Raw genomic sequence first — 11371 nt, 5'->3', positions numbered from 1 at the left:
GGTGTCTCTAACTCTTCTTACAAGGTCCCTAATCCCATTATGGAAGATCCGCCCTCATGATCTCACGTCAACCTAATCACATCTCTAAGGCCCCACCTCCAAATACCATCACATTGGGGATTAGGACTTCAATGTATGAATTTAAGGGGAACTCAAACACTCAGTCCTTATCTGCACTTTAAATTTCTGTTATATCTATATTTATTTTTCTGTATTGTGTTTATTTGTATATTATCTTTTTTCTTGATCTGTCTTGACAGAGACCTGTCTTATGAATCTTTTGAAAGCACCTGGTTTGAATTTTACTAATCTTTTTTGATGTTGTAGTTGACACTCTCTATTTCACTGATTTCTGCTCTAGTTTTTATTATTTCCTACTGCCTTATTTCTTTGAGGTTTGCTCTGCTGCTGCTTTTCTAATTTTTTGAGTTGGTGGCTTAGCTCACTTGTTTTCCATCTTTCTTGCATTCTGATAAATGCATCTTAAACTATTTAGCTTTAAATTCCACAGTGCTTTCATTGCCCTTCAGTTCAATTATTTTGTTATTTCTCTTTGGAGATAGTTTCTAACCAACGGATGCTCTCTGGTTTCAGACATATATAGGTGTTTTAAAATGAGATCTTTTTGTTACTTATTTCTAATTTTCTTCCATATGTTAGAGAACATAATCTAAATGATGTTGATTCTTTTGGTTTATTGAGGCTTCTTTAATGACTTCAAATCCATGGGCAGTTTTGTAAGTGTTCCATATGTATTCAACAAGAATATATATACTTAGTAAAAAAATATACATATGTGTATATTTATTTATTGTATTTTCAGATCTCCTATATCTCTGCATTTTACAATGTTTATCTGTTCTGTCAGTTTCTGAGAGGGATGTGTTAAAAATCTCCAGCTGCAATTGTTAGTTTATCCATTTCTCCCTACAATTCTGGTAGTTGCTTTTTGTATTTTAAGAGTATATTTTTAGGTGTTTCACCCACATGCATGCACATGGGCACACATGTACCCATACTTGATGCCTGTCCTGCTGGCCCGCTCTTTCCAGATTGGCCTACACGTTGGGCTCCCTCCTTTCCTTCAGGCTGCCGAAGGGTTGTGTGATGTGGCTTCTGCCTTTGTCCCCTTCTCCTGACACTCATGTCCTCACTTCCTCCACTCCAGGCATGCAGATCTTTGGACAGCACCTGGAAAGCCTACGGTCCCTCCCGCCCCCGCCTCTACACCTTGGCAAGCTCTTGTTCAGGTTCATGGCTTAGATGGCTCCTCCCATCTTCCAGAATTCAGCCTAAATGTCACCTCTTCAGAGAAGCCTTCCAGGGTCAATCATTCTCTATCACAGCACCTAATTTTTCATCATTCTGTTGTTTACACACTAGAATTATTTATCTGTTTTATGTTGGATCATCTATTTTTACCCCAGAATATAAGCTCCTTAGGGGCACTAGTTTTCATCTGTTTTGTCCATTGCAGCATCCTCAGTACTGAGAACAATGCTTGGTACATAGCAGGTGCTCAACAACAAAAAAATGCCGAATGAATGAATGAATGAATGGGAAGTTAAGGATCACTAAAACTTATGCTAGGAAAATTGCCAGGCACTTACTGTACATTTTGCCTTTTTCAACCTCCACAGTAACCCCAGGATAGTTAGAGATAGTCCCACAGCACACCGTTAGCAGGAGGCAAATCCTCCTGGAGCAGAAACCCCTGTGCGCAGCCCCTTAGTCCCCACATTTGCAGGATGGGGGCGGGGCCTCCTGGTGCATCCGCACAGTAAAGGGAGCTCAGCCCTGACAGCAGAAGGAGGAAAGAACCAGAAAACATGGCCTGGGAGTGCTGTGATGGCGCTTCACACAGCAGGTTGCAAACTTACCTTTTCTTATCCTCTCCAGCAAAGCAAACACATTTACTGGAAGAAGTGGAGCTGGGCTCAGTTTGCCTTCACAGTTCTCCACCCTTCCCGTGGGTGAGGGTCCATGTCTTCAGTGAAAGTTAGAGGTCAGACAGCAGAGGGTAAGGGTGGGAAAGACCCAGGTTTAAATTCGGGACTTCCGGCTGTCCTTCCAAGGGTCCCTTCTCATTTATAACCTCTGGCAAGTTCCTTTTATGTCTCTAAGCCTGTGTTCTGAACTATAAAACAAGGGTAATGATATCTGCCCAAGCTAAATCCCAGGGTTGTTTTGGGCCCCAAAGGTGGGCATGTGTAGGAAAGAGCCAAAAATGGTGCCTGACTGCAGCCGATTCTCAATATGTGTTAGTTTCAGGCATCCAGTTTAAGAGGTGCTACACAGATTTCAGATGCCATGGGGTGAAAATGTAAGCCTGATTATGGAGCTCTGGGGACGTCTATGGATTTGAGGCCATTTGCTTCCTTCCCACTTGCTGTGGATTTGGTCCTGCTCAACTGTGCTGAGTTAGGGCCTCTTTGAATGATTATCATGTGTGAAGGATGTTTTATTTAATGAAGTGTAAGCAGAACTGGGATTTAGCTGCTAATGTTTCCAATTTTTCTTTTACAATTGCTGTAAGAATTTTATAAGCAGTTTTATGCTTATAATAATATTCCCTGTCTACATCTAGAAAAGCAGCCCAATATCTGATTTCAAGTCTTCTGTTCATCTCAGTCTTAGGCGAGGTGGGGTGGGGGAGGAAGGAATAGGGGGAGAGAGAGAGAGAGAGAGAGAGAGAGAGAGGGAGAAAGAGGGGGAATATAAATATGGTTGAGTCTTTGTGGCACTCCTATAAGTGAAATTCCATTCACATCAGGTTGAGTCCAAGCAAATTCTTAGGTTGTACAGAAGAAAAGGGAGACACACAATAGTCATTTGTGCTGCTTTTCTGAGTAAATGCATTTAAAAGTTAGTTTGCTTTGGTATTTGGGAGTGTGTTAAGGTTGTTATTAATCTAGGCAGTCCCTGAGGCGCAGACTTATAAATTATAAATTTATAAATTACTTATAAATTAAGTAATTTATAAGCAACTCTTACATGAGAATGGCTGCCACACATCAAGTGGCACTCCCACTGCTCCAGGCACTTCTGAACTGCTGTTCTAATTCCATGGGTCGGGCACATCCACTCAACAAACATTTATGAATTGTAGCCAGTCCAATTCCAGAGGCAGTGCAGGGTCAGAATGTGAGTTCTGGAGCCGTATGGTTGGGGTCGAACTTCTGGCTGAGCAGTGGTGAGACTTTGAATAAATGGCTCTTCCAGGACCAAACTAGAGACATTCCCCTTTACCTTATTCCTGCAAATAGTTGTGTTGCCCTGGCACTTGAACTTTATACCTTTAGATACTGGGAATCTTGTACACCATTGTGGTTTCCCTCTTCCTGATGATTACAAACAAACAAACAAACAAACAAACAAAAAAGCTCAGTGCTGACTATGCATGTGACTTCTCTCTGGTAAACAGGACTTCATGGCAAGCATTTTGTTACCAATTTTACTTGTGGCTACTTTGCTTTGTCTCTTATTTTCTCCTTGCCTTGCTGAATTCTCAAACAGATCTTCCATTTTTAGCCTTCATCTGACCCATTGGCTCCGCCTTGCTGCTGTGAATCTTTCCATGTCTAGCAGGACAGCAGGTGGTTAAGAGAGCAAACTCAGCTCCACCATTTACGCGCCACCTTGGCAAGTTGTTCTGTTTCCTCATCTGAGCGAGCTGCTACGAGGATCAAAAGGTTCCAGGCAAATATGTAGAGTGCTTAGATTAGCACCTGGCATTTAGTAAGTGTTCGCTAAGTCTTTTACTATAATCATGTCATGATAGGGCAATGGCACTTATGCTCTAGAACATTCTTTTTTTTAAATGTAAGGTTGTGCAGGGGCACACATCTGAGGAAGCAACAAAGGGCTGAAATCCAGCCTGAACTCTACTCTCCAAAACTAGGACAAGGTTTTGGGGCACTTTCCTCCTGGAGCCCCCTGATATTGCTCGGGAATCTGTTGGGCCCATGCAGCAGGGGACAGGGACAAAAGACTGGACCCAGCAATCTCAGTAGGAAATTAAGTGTAGTGGCCTGTCCTACTCAGAAAGTCAAAAATGTTCTCAGAAATGGGCTCCCAGTGTGGGGTTATCAGATCTAGTGACTAAAAATGCAGGCTGCCCAGTTAAACTTGAACTTCAAAGAAACAACAAATACTGTTTAGCGTAAGTATGACACGTGCCATGTTTGGGCACCCTGTGATCTCTCTGGCAACCCTACCCCAAGGCCCTACGAGCTACTGTCACACCCACTGAGCACTCACGGAAGCCAGAGAACCACAGAACTGCCCTGTCTATTCAAGATTTATTTCACAGCCTGGGTGTCTGAGAGGCAGTCACGGGTCCCCCCCGACCTCTGTGTGGGCCATGTGGATACGAACCACATGCTGGCTGGCCAGGGACGTAAACCAGAGTAAACAGCCCTCAGTTGCAAGAGAAGAGGGCTTCCAGGAAGAGAGTAGAGGAGAGGGTGCAGCCGCCCGCTTTTACAAGGAGGGCCCCACCCTGTGAGCTTGCTTCTTGGCGGCCAGGCTTCCCATGTGTTTCCTGTGGAGGGACACGTTGGGAAACTCTGCTTGGTGGCATGTGTGCTCGCCAAAGAAATGGGAAGCTTGTCTCCCTCAGACAAGCATTTTAGAGAGCGGTTGCATTCCCCCAACCTCTAAATGGGTTTGCTCCACCCCATGAAAGGAAAAGGAGGTGCAAGCGGGAGCGGTGATGGCCAGACCAGGAGTCCAGGCTGCGGCCGTCCAACAGCTTTGGCTGCAGCTGCCTGGAGGGCAGATCGTTCTCAACACAGTGACCTGAGCAGACACCCTGAGTCCTGGATGGGTCCCTGCAGAGATTTCCAGCACTTCCAGGCCTGCGTGATCCAGAAAGCAACAATAATAAAAATTCCTTACACTTCAAAGCTCAAGAAGTGCTTTTTTTATAGACATGCTCTCATTAGGCCCTTCGGGCAGCGTCTGAAGCCAGGAGGCCCAAGAAGGAAAGGGAGGTGAGACTTCCTCGGAATGACAAGGCTGGTGAGGAACGGAGCTGGGGGCTCAAGCCGAGGTGTCGGGCCCCAGTGCAGGGACCTTTTTAAGGTAGTCAGATGTCCTGTGGGTCCTTCCAGGTGGCTTGGATGGCCACGCGCAAACACTGAGCAGGGTGATCAGCTGTCTGTCCAGTTTGTTCAGAAACCAGGGCTTTCCCAGGATGTGGGACTCTCAGTGCTAACAATAAGACAATCCTGGGCAGACTGGGATGGCTGGCCACCCTGCTTGTGAGGGGGACACCTAAACAAGGCCTTAGGCTGGGACAAGCAGGAGTTAGAAAGAAGGTGGGGCTTGCGGGCCGTGCAAAGACACTTCTGAGTCTTTGCCCTAGCTGATCCTTCTACCTGGAGCCCTACTTTCCCCACGTGTCCTCTGCTGTCACTCATTCCCTTAGCTCTGCAATACCCTTCAGGTGTCCTGAAAGGATCTTGGACACCACCTCCCCCAGGAGCACTCCAGCCTCCCTAAGACTGTACTCGGTGCCCTATGTACTACTGCCAACGTGTAATGAGTTCATCACAGAATTTTGTGTTTGATTGACTTATTTAACTGCCTATCTCCTCCCTAGAAAGCAATGGGATATATCTTCATGAGGGAAGGGGCTATATCTTCATGCATTTATTAATTCAACAAGTGTTGATGGACTGCCTACTGTGTCAGGTGCTAGGAGATACAGGGTACCCTGGGGATGTAATGATAATGAACACAAGCCCAGTCCCTGCCCTCATGGAGCCTGGGGTCTCTTGGGTGAGACAGATGTTATTCAAATAGCCATACAAGTAAAAGCAAAATTACGACTATGTCAGTGACCATTTGCTTTGACTGCAGTGTAGCAAGTACCACACAGAGGTCATCCCCAATATTATGAGAGCTTATAATAGGGGGACCAGGGAGGCAGGCATGTCAGAGAAGCTTCTCCTGAGGAAACGATGATAGAAGGGGGATTCCGACGTCATGAAAGGGTTAACTCGGACAGGGACAAGACCCAGAGAATGCTGTAAGCAGAGGGAGCAACCTGTTCCCTCCTTTCAGGAGAGAAGACAGCACTTCACAGCAAAAATTCTCAGTGGGGTGACTTTGCACCCCAGCAAACATTTGGCCACATCTGGAGATATTTTCTGTGTTTGGTAACAACTCAAGGGGGAGGGTTGCTACTGGCATTTAGTCAGAGATGCTACTGAACGTCCTACAATGCATGGGACAATCCCCACCACAAAGAATGCTATGGCTCAGAATGTCCATGGCGTCCCTGTTGATAGAGCAGAGGGCAAAGGGGCATGTGGTGTGAGTGGCAGCTGGAAACGCTGAAGGTCTTGTAGTCATGGTGACCTGATCCGATGAGTGTTTCGGAAAGATCGATCTAGCTGTCGTGTGGAACAGGAACAGGCAAGAGTGGATGTGGAAAGACCAAATGTGAACAATTGTAGCGGTCCAGGTGTCAGATGATGGTGGCTTGGACCAGGACTTTGGTGATCAAAATGGGGGGCACTGAATGGATTCCTTCCTTACCAATTGAGTAAGTAATGCAATAGGACATGGGTATGTCAGCTGGAGGAGAAGGAGGCATCAAGCCTGACTCCTGGTTTTCTGGCTTGAGTTTTCTAGCACACATGATTCTAGATGCTACATGCATTAGCTCATTCAGTCCTCACAATTCTCTGAGAAAACTGAGTCACGGTGAGTAGAGAAATGCACTCAACTAAGGGGCTTGGCCAGTTGGGCTCAGGAACTCCCAATCACTGCTCTGTCACCTCTCTGGGTAATGGTACTGTCCACTCAGCAAGGGACATGGGTGGGGGACCAGGATGGCCAAGGCCCATGAGCTCACATTTGAGCATGTTGGCTTTGAGGTCCAGTAAGAGAGCTGGGTGCACAGTCCGAAGCCCAAAGAAGTCTTCCTCACAGTTGTTCCCTCATAACCCAGTACTGTGCCTGCCACATACAAGGGCTGGGGAATAGCTGTGAAAGGGGCAGTGGCTTAATTAATTAGTTAAAAAGTGATGTTTATGGAGCCATGCTATTTGCAAAGCAATCTGCTTGGGGCTAGGTATACTGAGACAATTGAGACATGACTTGGCCTCTGGAGACTTCACAGTCCTTGGAAAAACACAAGAACTCGAAGAAACTGGAACTCCACTCAGCCCCAGGCTTAGGCTCAGTCTTCTTGTCTCTCTCCTCCCCACATGAGGGTCTCAGTGGGCACAATCGAGTGTCGCTGAGGAAACTCTGGGCCTCCCAGAGTCTGGGAAGCCAGAATTCCTTGTCAGGATATCTCTATCCAACCAGTAACAAACCAACAAATAAAAACAAGAAGCCTGAGGTGTGCACACGCAGGGACCACACCCCATGCACTCCACCCACAGAGACCTCTGGGGATTGTTCTTTATACCAGAGAATCATAAATCTAGCTACAGCTTCCTTTCTGTTCGGGGGGCATAAAACGAAGAGCTCAGCCTGAGACGCGAAAAGGCACCCTTTAAAACTTCTGCTAATTTTTTCTGGCCACCCGAGGGTATAGGACTGGGTAATGGGCCCCACTTTGCTACGCAGTCAGGTCCAGGGCTCAGCTGTTTTCCTGTGATCATGAGAAATCATTGTCTGCCTGTGGGTGAGTTCAACTTGGGCAGGCTGTTTTCTTGTGTTACAGGCATGATACCCTCAGGTCCAGCTGTGTAATTCGCAGGACCCAGTGTACAATGAAAATACAGGTCCGTTGTTCCAAACTTATGATGAATTTCAAGATGGCGAGAGCAGAACAGTAAGCCAAGTGGAGGGCTCTTCTAAGCATGGGGCCCCGCGTACACCCTAAAACACACTGAGTGTGCCCTGGATGCCTCCAGAGCCCTGGGGGGTAGTGTGGGCAATTCAGGCAAAGCAGGCTGAGGCGTGCCACCCCCCACTCACCCCTGCTGCTGCATTATGGGGTTGAACCAGGTCCCAGGAGGAGCCAGTCAACCCCAAGGGCAAAGTAAGCAACAGCCACGGCAGACCGGAGGGGTCCCTCTCAGTAGACAACACAAGAGCAGAGCTCTTCTTCCTGCAATAGGTAAGCAGTGGCCAGCAACGCAAGGAAACTGGTCCTTCTCCACTCCCCGTGGTTCCAACATTGAATCCCAACAGCCAGGAGCCCCTCTCCAGCTGTTTGGACTTCCTAACCCAAAGTGTTGCTCTTGCTCTCCATTTTTCCTTCTTTACTTAATTAATTGAACAAATATTCCTTGAGTACCTACTGTCTGCCTGGCACAGCTCTGGGCCCTCGTGATACAGTGGTATGGACCGTTGCAGCCATACTGGTTAAAATACTGAATGACATCTCTACCAGCTGGCTCCCCTAAGTGGTCCTCCCCCATCCTGGCCACCCCAACCCCTTCTCCAGGCCCCCAGGACTTCCCAAAGATCCAGCAACAAAAAGACCTGCTCAAGACCTTTGGGCAGCATGGGCTCTGATTGGTTGGAAAGGAAAGGCAGGTAAGGGGTGATAGAGATTTTGGGGGGTTCAGGGAGGGCCTCTTGCAGAATATGATATCAGAACACTCACTCCGAGGCCTGAGTGAAATGAGCGAATGACACATAAAGATCTGGTGCCAGTGGATTCTAGGCAGAAGGAACAGTAGAGGCAAAAGCCCTGAGGTAGGATGTGGGGCCAAGTTCAAGGTCACAAAGAGGTCAGTATGAAGAGAACAAGGGGAAAAGATGAGGTGGACAGGAAGCCAGGGAGCTTAAGCCGAGTGCCTGGCATGTCGTTGTCTGGAACTTGGGTTTCATTCTGTGTGTGGTGTGAAACCAGTGGAGGGCTTTGGGCAGAAGAGTGACAGGAACCGATTTACATTTTTAAAAGGATTTTATTTTCTTTAGAGATTTACAACAGAATTGAGAAGGTGGTACAGAGAGTTCCTGTAGACCCCTGTCCCCACACATATATAGCCTCCCCATTATCAGCATCACTCACCAGAGTGGTTCACTTGTTACCATTGATGAACGTACACTGATATATCATAATCACCCAGAGTCCGCCGTTTACACTGGGGTTCACTCTTGGTGTTGGACATTCTGTGGGTCTGGAAAAATATATAATGACATGTGTCCATCATTATAATATCAAACGGAGTATTTTCACTGCCCTAAGAATCCTCTGTGCTCTGCCTATTCACTCCTTATCCCCCCATACCTGGCAGCCACTGACCCTTTTATTGTTGCCATAGTTTTGACTTTTCCAGATGTCCTAGAGCTGGATCCATATAGTACGCAGCCTTCTTCTTGGCTTTTTAAACTTAATAACTTAATAATATGCACTTAAAGTTTCTCCATGTCTTTTTATGGTTTGATAGCTCATTTCTAAGCCTTAGCTCTGAATAATAGTCCACTGTCTGGATGGACCACAGTTTATTTATCCATTCATCTACTGAAGGACATCTTGGCTGCTCTCAAGTTTTGGCAGTTATGAGTAAAGCTCATAACCATCCATGTGCAGGTTTTTGTGTGGACAGTTTTCAATCACTTTGGGTAAATACCAAGGAGCGCAATTGCTCAATTGCCTGGTAAGAGACTGTATAGTTTGGTAAGAGACTGCCGAACGGTCTTCCCAAGTGGCTGTACCATGCTGCATACCCACCAGCAGTGAATGACAGTCCCTGTTGCTCCACATCCTCACCAGCATTTGGTGTCAGTGTTTGGATTTGGGCCATTCCAGTTGGGTGTAGTGGCATCTCATTGTTGTTTTAATGTGCGTTTCTGTGATGACATCTGATATCAAGCATCTTTTCATAGGCTCTCTTGCCATCTCTATGTCTTCTTTGATGAGATACCTGTTAAGGTCTTTGGCCAATTTTTAAATCAGATTGTTTGTTTTCTTATTGTTGAATTTTAAGAGTTCTTTGTATATTTTGGATAATACTTTATCAGATGTGTCTTTTGCAAATACCTTTCCCATCTGTGGCTTGTTTTCTAATTATCTTGATATTGTTTTTCACAGAGCAGAAGTTTTAAATTTTAATAAATTCCAGCTTATCCATTATTTTATCCATGGATTGTGCCTTGGTGTTTTGTCTAAAAAGGCGTCACCATACCCAAGGTCATCTAGGGTTTCTCCTTTGTTATCTTCTAGGAGTTCTATGGTTTTGCACTTTGCATTTAGGTCTATGATCCATTTAGAGTTCATTTTTGTGAAGGGTGTACGCTCTGTGTTTGTTTGTTTTGTCTATGGATGTCCAGTTGTTCCTGCACCATTTGTTGAAGAGACTGTCTTTGCTCCATTGTACTGCGTTGGTTCCTTTGTCCTGAGTTACATGTTAACAGGTCACTCTGCCCGCCATGAGTGGAAGGAGAAAAGCCAGGTAGGCGGACTATGCACTAACCCAGGGACAAGCTCCTTGTCACACTGGAGATACATGCTAGGGCTTCAGAAAGAGGGGTGGTGGACAGTGCTTCAGCTCTCGGCTCCACGTCTCCTAGGCTGAGTCAATCACATTCAGGCAGTTATTACATGAACACAAAGTTCTATATAAGGAGAAGCAGTAGAGTGGAAAGTGTAAAATAGTGATTGTTAGATGAGTAATGAGGCCCAATAAAAGGAGCCAATTGTTTCCTGCCCCCAGTGCCCACCCTACCCTCATCCATAGGGGAGCTGACAGCTGTGGGTCCTCGCTAAGCAAAGCAGAGGCTCCAGCTCCAGTCTGACCATAGCTCAGATGCAGGAGTCAAGACGTAGGACCGTGGAGGACACATGAGAGGGGACACAACTCAACCAGAGCAGGCTCAGTGGAAGCAGGTGCTGCGGTGGGCCAGGTGCCAATCTGACCAGATCAAAGCTGCAGGAGAGTGGATTGTGAGGCACAGAGAGAGGGGAGGATCTTGGGTTTGATTGACAAGGCTTTAGCAAGAAGACAAGCTGCCTCATGGGATGTGGCAGTACCACTGAGCAAGCTTCCTGAAGTGGAACAGGACAATGGTGGACCCACAGGACCTGTTAAAGAACAGGAAGTGAAGTGTGTGGACTTAGCTTTATGACGCCTCCACGAGAATATTCCCCACATTGGAAGCTGACCCCTGGCTCCTTTTTCATGGGCAGATTTTTTATTTTTAATACAAAGATGCAAACTATTTTCTTTCAGTGTCCCAATTCAAATATTTTAGTGATAAATCAACTGAAAAAAGGACACCCACTTGGTTTGTGGCAGCAAAGTGCAATGTGAAAATATTCACCAGAATGAGAAACTGATTAGATTTCTCAGGAATGCAGACTATTTGGCTCTTTGAGCCTAAAACTCTTCAGTCACTAGCCTGTGTTTTTACATGATTGGTTAAACATTTGCCTCAAACTCTGATTTTGCTTTGC

General features: G+C 46.1%; 1 pseudogene; it reads left to right on the top strand.

Annotated features, from left to right (window-relative positions):
* The first annotated feature begins 6572 nt into the window (after positions 1 to 6572).
* On the top strand, positions 6573 to 11079 carry LOC109389866 (anaphase-promoting complex subunit 13 pseudogene; annotated as a pseudogene).
* Positions 11080 to 11371: the final 292 nt, after the last annotated feature.

Source organism: Hipposideros armiger, unplaced genomic scaffold (assembly GCF_001890085.2).
Source record: "Hipposideros armiger isolate ML-2016 unplaced genomic scaffold, ASM189008v1 scaffold_247, whole genome shotgun sequence".
In the NCBI taxonomy this organism is placed as follows: Eukaryota; Metazoa; Chordata; class Mammalia; order Chiroptera; family Hipposideridae; genus Hipposideros; species Hipposideros armiger.
This window is presented reverse-complemented; position numbering and strand designations above follow the sequence as displayed.